Genomic DNA, 11767 nt, shown 5'->3' with positions numbered 1-11767 from the left:
CCTCTCCTTTCATTTTTAAAAATCAGATGACTTATTTTCTATAGGATACCAATACCTAGGTTGTCAAACATTATCATTTTACCAATGTATGCTTTTCTTTTATCTGTCTCTTTTTCCTGCTCTCATCAATAGAGTCAATGAGAAAGGAGCCTCTTAGTTTTTTCTCATATTTATTGTTTTTAGAAGAAAGGGACCCTTTAGCTCCCTTCTTCATCCCTGAGGTATCTGTGGATTCCATTCCAACAGGACTAGTCTAGCTTCTGGACACTCCCTGTGCAACATTGCTTTATCAGATAAAGCAGGGAGTGAGCCTCTGACAGGTGCTGCAGTCACTATTCCGGATGTCTATGGTGCAAATGGAACTCTAATCAGACCTGTGTGTACACGTGGTTGAGTAAGAGGCTGTGTGTGGGTGACTTTATCCCCAGATAAATACCTAGCTGCATCTGTGTACTCTGATGAGTGAAATCCTTAAGAAGCTTAGAAATAAAGAACAATATGAAAATGTTAAGACATTGTTCTTATCACTAAAAGATACACATTTAATAAGTGTAAGAAGGAAATTTTAGGACCCAAAATATTAGAATAAAATAACACTTTACATTTTTTTCTTAAGTAACTGAAGAAAGGTCTTGAGCTACTTTCCATATTCAAATAAGTTGATTCAGGCCCCTCATGGGGGACACAATTAGAAGATTTTTTTTTTAATTTTGTTTTTATGCCTACAGCACCTGGTCTTCCTAGGTGGTCTCCCATCCAAGTACTAACTAGGCCCGACCCTACTTAGCTTCCGAGATCAGCCAGGATCAGGCATGTTCAGGGTAGCATGGCCATACACTATAATTAGAAGATTTTAGGTAAGATTAAATAGATAGATGAGAGAGAAAGAGAGATGATAGACAGGAAAAGACTTTAAACCATTTCATGTCTTATAATTAATCTAGAGAAATTGTTTTAGAATTTCAGAATATTGTTTATTATGTTTATTATCACAGCTCTGTATTACAAAGTTAATTGTCTTTTAGTTATTATAAATGTTCTCTATGAATTAATGTTGATGACTTTTTTTTTAATTATTCATTCCAAACAGGTGGTGAGTCTCTTAGTATTTGTTTACTTCAGAGGCAAGGAATGGCAAGACCCCTAGAGAAGCTGGCTCCTTTCTGGGGGCACTGAGAAGCTGCACCATCACCACAGATACTATCAGCCTTAGCAGTGATTCCAGGGCCCTAAATGTAGACCAAAGCGGGAGATTCCCTAGAAATATCCTGGACCTTCAGCAGTAACTGGTATGAGCAAATGATTGATAACTGGGGTCCTCCAAAGACTTAGTGATACAAAAGATACAAGGTATAGCTCTGGGTTGCTGCTGGCTGCCTTTATTGCCAACGGTGTAAGACGGCTTTATGTAATTTGATGTTTTGTCACTGCTGAGTTCATTTGAAGATTTCCTTGTGCATCATCAGGATAGCAAAGTTTCAGTTTAACCCTGGGCTGTAATTCTCACAGGTTCAAGCCTGTCCAAGCATGTCTGGGAATTTATGAAACCAGTCTCTTTTCCTGGGGCCAGAAGAACCTTTGGGAAAGAACTTGAACTTTGTCTTCTTCATGAGCTACTCGCATTTGGGGTAAACTATGAGATACTCTGACAGAAGTCAGATTGAAAGGGAGCTGAAGAGACTCTTGAGAGAGAACTCATTCTAGAAGGAGGGAAGTGCAGTGAGCTCCCCAGTTACAAACCCTTAGTCAGCAGAAAATGGATTCTGAATGTAGCTTTGTTCCCAGCCCAGTCCCATACATTTATGTCTGGGTCCTAAGCCAAGTGTGGGCTATAAGCAAGAACTGAAAGAGTATTCACTGAACACTCCATAAAACATTATTACACACACACACACACACACACACACACACACGCACACACACGCACACACACACACACACACTGCATGTTTTTAACCTCTCAGATTGAAAGTTATAAGAGAGGTAAACCCAATTTGCTGCAGATCACCAAATTTTACTACTATGAACTTCTAAAAACCACATACTGTGTGGTAAAGTCTTTTGTGCTCAGTGGAGTAGCAATGAGGTTTGCAGAAGACCAAGATGTTTGGAGGAACAGGATTTGGGAGAGCAGTGACGATCCTTGGAGGAGAAATGTGGTATTCAGTGAGGCTAGATTTGTTTTTGATCACAAGTAAGAAACCCCCTGTGACTCTCAGAAATGCCAAAAGGAACAACTCAGGGGCTGAGGACCAGTAGTATGCAGATAAGGTGAATAAGTCCTGAAATTTTAGTAGTCTTCAGCTTACCCTTGAATGCACCTACAAGTTTGTGAGGTCCTGGGAAAACATGCATACCACTAGCATTTTCATGGTCTCTTCAGAGCTGGATGCAGGCTCATGTACCCACAGATGGAAAATGCTGTTGCAGTTAACTACAGTAGTCCTCCCCCTCCCCACCCCCTTATCTATGGTTTCATTTTCCGCAGTTTCAGTTACTGGTGGTCAGCTGAGGTCCAAAAATGTTAAATTTCCCCAATCATTGACCATCGACAAATTCAACTATAGATACGGTCTGCTTCTCACATTCAAACATTGATAGCATATAGCTCAATGATCTGCAATCACCCCAAGCGAATGATCCTGTTTCTGACAATATTGTCAGGTCAATAGAAGCCAAACAAAGGATGAGTATAATAAAATATTTGAGAGAGACCACATTCACATAACTCTTATTATAGTATATTATTATAATTGTTTTATTTTATTATTAGTTGCTGTTGTTAATCTCTTACTGTACCTTATTTATAAATTAAACTTTATCATAGGTAAGTATGTATAGGAAAAACATTGTATATATAAGGTTCGATGTGATCTGTGGTCTTAGGCATCCATTGGGATCTTAGAATGTAGCCCCCATGGATAAGGGGGGGCCACTGTATGATCTAGTCAAAATGAAATAGCCTAAGGTTTTAATGGTGTCCCTTAACTTATTATATTTATTTCATTTTTATTCAGCACATATTCATTAAATACATCCTCTGTATGGGGGGATATAGTAGTGAGCAAAACATTTTGATTCAATTCTTGTATAATTCATAGTCTGGTGAGCAAAACAAACAAATTCGTTAATTTATTCATTCAACCATTTTTATTAACTACCTACAATATGCTAGATATTTGATGTTTTTGGCGTAACAATGAACAAGTATGAAAAGAAGAATCTTAGTTTCAAAGTGCTTATTTGGTAGGAGGAGATAGATAATAAACACATTGATAAATAAATGAACAGGATAACTACAGATAGCGATAAGTACTGAGAAGAGAATGTGCATGATGATGTGATAAAGAGCAATTGAAAGGCCTCAGTGAAGAGGTGATATTTGAACAGGGCCCTAAAAGATGTATAAGAGCCAAGCACTGAAGATCTGCTGGTGAGCAACAATAAAAGTCAGGGCCCTTAGACAGGAAGCATTTCAGTGTACTCAAGGAATTGAGAGGAGGCCAGAGAGCTAGAGCTTCGTGAGAGAGGAAAAAAGTATGATGAGAAGGGCTTGAAGAATTAGAAAAGGCCAAATATGCCTGGCCTTAGAGACTTTAGTAATGAGCATGGCTTCCCATCTGAGTTATTAAGAAGGCTATGGATATTATAAGCAGGTGACTATCATGATCTGAGAAATTACACTAACATGTACTGAGATTTTTCATTTCCATTTCCTAACAGCACTCTCTCTCAATGCTCAAGAAACTTAAATTTTTAAGAGCTGGTCCTGAGAAAATGTCAAGTGGCACCACTCAATGACCTACCACAACACTCACTCTTCACACTAAAATGTGATGTTTTGACTCAAATATCTCAACTCTTGTCTACTCCAGGGGACAAAAAGATAGGACACTCTGAGACACTGGGATGGCTTTGGTTTTCTCTTCTCTGCTGGAGGATTTCCATACCAAGAAAAATTATCTAGCAACTGCCTCTCCCAGGATGTTCACAGAGGTCAAACTTCTATTGGCCTACATTTCACATTAGAGCAGCCATGTGGTCAGGAATTTGGTAAACATACATATCCAACCCGTGATTTAATAGAGTCTCAGTAGTAGTTATGCAATAGTGGAAGTGGCTGAGATGTCCTGCAGACCTTATAGGACCCTGAGAAGAGTGGCTTAAGCAGACAAAAGAAGACAGTTACGATGCTATGCAGTAGCTGCATATTCTTGTACATGAACATAGGCAAAACTCAGGGGATTCTCAGAAACAGTGAAGGAATGTGGATTTTTCAAAGAAATGGAAAGGCCTAGGTATAGAAGAGTGATTTGCAAAGAGAATAAATTTTGGAACACCACTCCATCATCAAAATAGTCTCCATTTTTAAAATATTTGGGGTTTCCCAATGAGATTACTCATTTGTGTTTATTTTGCTTTTATCTGTTCATCCACCATTAAATAAATGTGTGTATATGTGTTTATATAGCTTTATATATATATAGTTTTATATATAGTTATAACTATATTAGTCACTGTATATACTGACATATATAATATACACATATATACATATTACGGTTGTTATGGACTGAATGTTAATGTCTCCCTAAAATTCATATGTTGAAATCCTAACCCCTAATGTGACGTGTCCTTATGAAAGGAGAAGGGGCACCAGATATCTCTCTTGCTTTTCTCACCTGCACACAATGAAAAGGCTATTTAAGAACACTCTGAGAAGGTGCCATTTGCAAGCTGGAGAGGCCTCACCAACAACCAACCCTGATGGCATGTTGATCTTAGACTTCCAGCCTACAGAACTGTGAGGAAATAAATTTCTGTCATTTAAGCCACCCAGTCTATGTCATTTTGTTATAGCAGCCTAAACAGATTAATATAGATTTTAGCACTGTGAAGTGGGATGTTGATGTCACAAATAATTAAAATGTGAAAGTGACTTTGGAACTGATTGATGCATCGAGGCTAGAAGAGTTTTGAGACACATGCCAAAAAAAAAAAAAAGTCTAGATTGCCTGAAGGAATTGCTGCTAGAAATATAGATGTTAACGGTGATTCTTTCTAGTAAAGTTTCAGACGGAAATGGGGACCATGTCATTGGAAACTGGGAGAAAGATGATCCTTCATATAAAATGACAAAAACTTGGCTGAATTGAATTGTAGTGTTTTGGTAGAACTTGCAAGGGATGACCTTGGATGTTTAGCAGAGATTTCTAACCAAAATATTGAAGGTGAAGGCGCAGTGTGGTTTATCTTTATTGCTTATAGTAAAATGCAAGAGGAGAGAGATAAATTGAAGAAATTGCTAAGCAAAAAGAAAAAAATATCACGATTGAAAATTTGGAAAGTTCTCAGTCTATTTGTACTGCAAAAAAACAAGAAAGCTTGTTCTGAAGAGAACAAGCATGTGGCTGGACAATCACTCCATATGGAGATTACCCATGGATTTAATCAGCCATCTCAGTTGAAGCTACAACTAAAGATCAGATTACAGCAGCAGAAATACTATCAGCTAAGACAGAGACTGAGAAAACAGGACAGAATGAAGGCAGACTGTCAAATATCTAGGATTCTACAGGACAAGAAAACAGAGCTATTCAGCTACAAACATGTGTTATCCTTCAAGAAAAAGAGTTAGCAGTTCAGAGATCACAAGGACTGATATGTAAACCACAAGTCTAGGGGACACCAGATACCAACTCTGTTAGCACGTTGGTCTTGAATTTTCAGCCTCCAGAACTGTGAGAGAATCTGAACCAATTGATTACCACCAGTGAAATCGAATCAGTAATCAAAAACCTCGCAAAAAACAAAGTCCTGGACCAAATGGCTTCATAGGCGAATTTTACCAAATATTTAAAGAATTATCACCTATTCTTCTCAAACTATTCCAAAAAATTCAAAAAGAGGGAAGCCTCCCTAACTCCTTTTATGAGGCCACCATTACCTTGATTCCAAAACCAAAGACATTACAAAAAAAAAGAAAATTATAGGCCAATATCTCTTATGAACATTTATGTAAAAATCCTCAACAAAATAAATTTAGCAATACATTAAAAATATCATACGCCATGATCAAGGTGGATTTATTCCCGGGATGCAAGGTTGATATAATATCTACAAATCAATTAATGTGATACATCACATTAACAAACTGAAAGATAAAAATCATATGATCATATTGCTAGATGCAGAGAAAGAATTCAACAATATCCACCACATTTATGATAGAAACTGTCAGCAAAGTGAGAATAGAGGGCACATATTTCAACGTAATAAAGGCTTAAAAACTGTCAACAAAGTGGGAAGTGAGAGAACATACCTCAACATAATAAAGGCCATATATGACAAACCTACAGCTAACATCATACTCAATGAGGAAAGGCTAAAAGCATTTTCCTTAAGATCAGGAACAAGACAAGGATGCCCACTTTCACCACTCCTGTTCAACATTGTATTGGAAGTCTTAGCCACAGCAATAAGACTAGAGAAGTAAAAGGTATCCAAATTGGAAAGAAAGAAGTACAATTCTCGTTATTTGCAAATGACATGATACTATATATAGAGAACCTTAAAGATTCCATCAAAAAAACTGTTAGAATTGATCAATGAATTCAGTAAAGTAGCAGGATACAAAATTAATATTCAGAAGTCAGTGGCATTTTTATACACCAATAATGAACTTTCGGAATGAGAAAGTAAGAAAACAATCCCATTTACAATTGCATCAAAAACAATAAAATACCTGGGAATCAAATTAACTAAGGAGGTAAAAGGCCTGTTCTCAGAAAATTATGTCATTAAAAAAATTAATTGAAGAAGATACAAATCAATGGATGCATATACCATGCTCCTAGGTAGGAAGAATCAACATCATTAAAGTGATCATATTACCCAAAGCAACCTGTAGATTTAGCAAGCCCTATCAAAATACCAATGACATTTTTCAGAAAGCTGAACAAATAACCCTAAAATATTGAAGAACAAAGTCAGAAGTATCACACTACCCGATATCAAACTATAGTTCAAGACTACAGTAATCAAAACAACATGGTACAGGCATAAAAAACAGATACATTGATCGATGGAACAGAATAGAGAGCCCACTTAATATATGACAAAGGAGGCAAGAATATACAATGGGTAAAGACAGTCTCTTCAATTAATGCTGTTGGGAAATTGGATAGATACATGCAAAAAAAAAAGAAAAAAAGAAAAAGAAAAAAAGAAACTGGATTGCTAAAAAGAAAAAGAAAAAAGAAAAAAGAAAAAGAAAATGGATTGCCTTTTTATACCATAAACAAGAAAAGATTAAAGACTTAAATGTAAGATCCGAAACCATAAAACTTCTAGAAGAAAACATGGGCAGTAACCTCTCTGATATTGCTATTAGAAATTTCTTTTTAGACATATCTCCTTGGGCAAGGAAAACAAAAGAAAAAATTTAAAAAATAGGACTATATCAAACTAAAAAGTTTTTGCACAACAAAAGAAACCATCAACAAAGTGTAAAGACAATTGACTGAATGGGAGAAGATATTCACTTATGATACATCCGATAAGAGGTTAATATTCAAAATATATAAAGAACTCATACAACTCAACAACGAAAAAACAAATAATCCAATTTAAAAATGGGCAGAAGACCTGAATAGATATTTCCCCAAATAGGAAATACGGATGACCAATAGACATATCAAAAACTACTCTTGATCCTCAGAGAGAAACAGTGCCTATTTTCACAGCTGTCTGAATACTTATGATTTAGATGCTGAGATGGTTTTAAGCACTTGATCTAGAGTTCCAGCAGATGCACTTACTTCGGACAAGTTTCTACTCTGGATCTGTCGTGTCTGAGGACACAGTCAAAAAATATTCTAGCTCAGAGATCAAAGATCATTTACCTAGGTAGTCAAAAACTCTTAATTCTGTTTTCATAGACCTCTGCTAAGTTTAGGTTTTTCTGATTCTGTAGTTAGCGGTGTTAACATGGCATACCCTTTTACATTCCTTTAATTGTATCCTATTTGTGTCTTCATGTTTACAACAGGTTTTTGGGAGGCAGCAGATAGTTGGGAATTGCTTTTTTATTCAATATGAGAATCTCCACCCTTTTCAGGGGTGTTTTGATCGTGTACAATTAAAGTGATTATTGATACAGTTAGACTAAACCTATCATTGTCTATTTTTTTCCATTTTCCTCATCTGTTCTTTTTTAGTTTGTGATTTTTCTGCTTCATTTTGGATTAATTAAATATTTTCATTTTCCCTCATTTCAGTGATTAGCTGTAACTTTTGTTTTTGTTTGCTTTTTTGTTTTTGTTTTGTTTTTGCTTTTTAGTGGTTGCTATATGGTTTCTAGCAACACTATCTAATAGATATAAAATGTGAGCCACATATGTAATTAATAATTTTTCTAATAGCCTCATTAGAAGGAAGTTAAAAGGAGCAGATAAAATTAATTTGATATAATTTTTTATTTAATCCAATATACCCATATTATTTTAACCTGTAACCATATTAAAATATCAATGATAAATTTTATATTATTTTCCACATGACCTCTTTGAATTCTGATGTGTATTTTACACTTATAACACATTTCTTTTTGGACTAGTAACATTTTAAGTACTGGAGATCTACTGGCTTGTGGCTACAGTAACAGACAGTGGGGGGTTATACAATGCATTTTTAACTTATCACAAGTAATATACCACTTTACATACAGTTGAAAAACTGTAAACAATGTACTTTCAATTCCTTCCTCCTGGTCTTAGTGCTATTATTGTCATATGTTTTACCTCTGTATATTTTATAAATCTGACAATACACTGTTATTATTGTTTTTCCTTTAGTCAGTTACATTTTAAAGATATTTCTTAAATAAAAGTCCTTTCTATGTACCCACATATTTACCATTTTCAGTGTTCTTTACTCTTTTATGTAGATTCACAATTTTTCTGCCTGAAGGACTTCCTTGAATATTTCTTGTAGTGTAAGTCTTCTGGTAATGAATTCTTTCAGCTTTTGTATGTCAAAAATATTCTTATTTTTCCTTCATAGAGAAAAATATTTTTAAAGGGTATATAATTTTATATATTTTTTTCTTTCAGTATTTTAAATATATTGCTCCACTGATTATGGGCTTGTATTGTTTCTGCTGTCATCTCTATGATGTAACGTGTCTTTTTTTTCCCCCCTCTGAGCACTTTTTAAGATATTCTCTTTATGACTACTTTTGAGCAATTTAATTATTCACCGAGGTACAATTTTTATAAAGTTTCTTGTGTTTGGTTGGGGTTTGTCGTATTTCTTCAATCTGTTGATTAATAGTTTTTCTCATATAGGGATAATTTTCGGCTATTTTTTCTTCAAATACATTCTTCAGTTCTCCCTCCTTTCCTTTGAAAACTCCAGTGATATCTACATTAGTCCACTTTAAGTTGTCCTATTGCTCATAGATGTTTTGTTTACTTTTTGTGTATCTTTTAACTTTGTGTTTCATTTTGCATAGTTTTTATTGCTGTTTTCAAATTTGTTGGTCTTTTGTTCTCCAATGTCTAATCTACTGTTAATCTTATCCAATGTATTTTTTATTGAAGATACTATATTTTTCATCTCTAGATGTTTGTTTTGGGTCTTCTCATATATTCTACATCTCTCCTTAACATATTCATATTTTCTTACTTTTGGAACATATGAAATACAGTAATAATTAGTTTTTGTGTCTTTTTTTAGAGTTACATTTTCCTGCTTCTTAAACTACCTTGTAATGTTTTCAGTTAGATGCCAGACATTGTGAATTTGACCTGTTTGAATTTTCTTCTATTTCTATAATTATTCTTGAGCTTTGTTCAGGGATAAAGTTAAATTCTCTGGAAACAGTCTGATCCTTTCAAGTCTTGCTCTTTAGCCTTATTAGGCTGGACTAGTGTAGCCTTTAGTCTAAGGCTAATTTTGCCCCGGTACTGAGGTAATAGCCTCTGTCTTTTGCCCGCTGCTCTATTGAGAAACATAAACTATTCCTTGCTCTTTATGAGCTCTTGAGAATATTCCCTCCATTCTTTATGCTACTATTTTCCTCTGGCCTTAGGGTAGTTTCCTCAGACACATGTATTCATCAGTATTCAGCTGGAGCCTCAAGGGTCTTCGTTATAGATTTCCAGAGTTCTCTCTGTACTGCCTTCTTTTCTCTGGTACTCTGGTACCCAGTGAATCTCAGTTGTCTTGGCTATCCCAAATTCTGAATTCTATCTCAACTTACGGAGAATGCCAGGTAATGCTTGTGTTCCCCATTCCTACACTGCAGCCTGGTAATTCTTTCCAGGAAGTAATCTAGGGACAACCTCAGGGCTCACTTATTTCTCTACTCTCAGAGATCACTCTCCTGTGCTGCTAATGTCTAATGTTTGTTTTATTTATTTTGTGCAGATTTTGTTGTTTTCAGAGTATAAATCTAGACCATGTTTCTGCAACCGGCTGGACTCTAATTATGTATTTGAGAGTTTTTATAAACCTACACGTGTGGTTTTACATTTATTTCTATAAATTTCATATTGTTCATTTTGTCCTTATTCTCTTCTAACATTTTGTCTTTCTTGTTTTAATTAGTACGTGCAAAATTAATAAACACTATTTCTATTTGTTTGTCATACAGATAAAATGTGTAGTTTAAAATAAGACCAAGGACAGAGTTCTGAGGCCTTCCACTAGGGGTCAACCTGAAGTTCTCCTCAAACCATTTAGCGATATTTTTTTGAGAATAATGGTCTGTAGAGTTGCAGAATCATCTCACATTAACAGCATAGAGCTTACATTCCCCTCTCTTTTCTACAAAAACAATAAGAGTATCACTTTCTTTGCCAAAGTTAAGATATTCTATATTTATGGCCTTCCCTAATTTCAGAAAGAAAAAAAAAACAACACGATGAGAATTTAGGATATTCTATAGGGGTTTTTCTTAATGGATCATGAGATATCTGCTTCCAAAAAGTTCACATGAAGATTATATAGACCTATAGCTTCCAAGTTTTACCTTTTCTAAAAAGAAACATTGTACATTTCTAATTTTCTATGATTGTTCCTGTTTATCATGACTTTTCAGAGATCATGGACATGTTTCTGGGATTATAATGCAAATTTTTCAATATTCTGTTTCTCAAGTACATTACACAGTTATGTGAGTTTCCTTTTCACAGCAGAGACTGAAAACATATGGCTAAAATAAGAAAATAATTCAGAGAATTATTTTATATCAGAGAATTTGAAATTTAAATGCCTCTCTTATATAGCCTTACCTGACAAGTTTCAACTATATTTGTTTTTAAGATTGTTAGTTTGAATATTATTCTCCATGGTAGAGAAAATAGGAATTCCACTTTTTTTTTTTTTTCTGCCATTTGTTAATATAATCTGTTGCCTGAATAACTAAACAATATCTGATGTCCAAGTAGGGTCCCAAACTGTCACTGCAGCTCTTCTTGGTTAGAACATAATCTATGCTGTTATTGCTGTTTTTCTTCATAATCTATGGAGAACTTTGTTAGCTGTCCTTTGCGTTTTTTTCTTCTTTTGGGAAAGGCTTGATCCATTCTCTAGTATATAGCTTTCCTGACAGGCTCTCACCATTCTTACCAGTTCCCACGATTTCTATATGTACCTAAATCAGGTACATTAAAAACATGTTATACTAGAATAAATCACCAGAAAGCAGTGTATAACTGATTACATGCTGTGAGAACTGGATTTATTATTGATTAGAAATTTA

At 35.0% G+C, this 11767-nt stretch overlaps 1 pseudogene; it reads right to left on the bottom strand.

Moving 5' to 3' along the window:
• Window positions 1-719: 719 nt before the first annotated feature.
• On the bottom strand, window positions 720-838 carry LOC112474876 (annotated as a pseudogene).
• Window positions 839-11767: the final 10929 nt, after the last annotated feature.

Source organism: Pteropus alecto, unplaced genomic scaffold (genome assembly GCF_000325575.1).
Source record: "Pteropus alecto unplaced genomic scaffold, ASM32557v1 scaffold7, whole genome shotgun sequence".
Lineage (NCBI taxonomy): Eukaryota > Metazoa > Chordata > Mammalia > Chiroptera > Pteropodidae > Pteropus > Pteropus alecto.
Note: the sequence above shows the minus strand (reverse complement) of the source record. Positions and strands in the feature narration are given on the sequence as shown.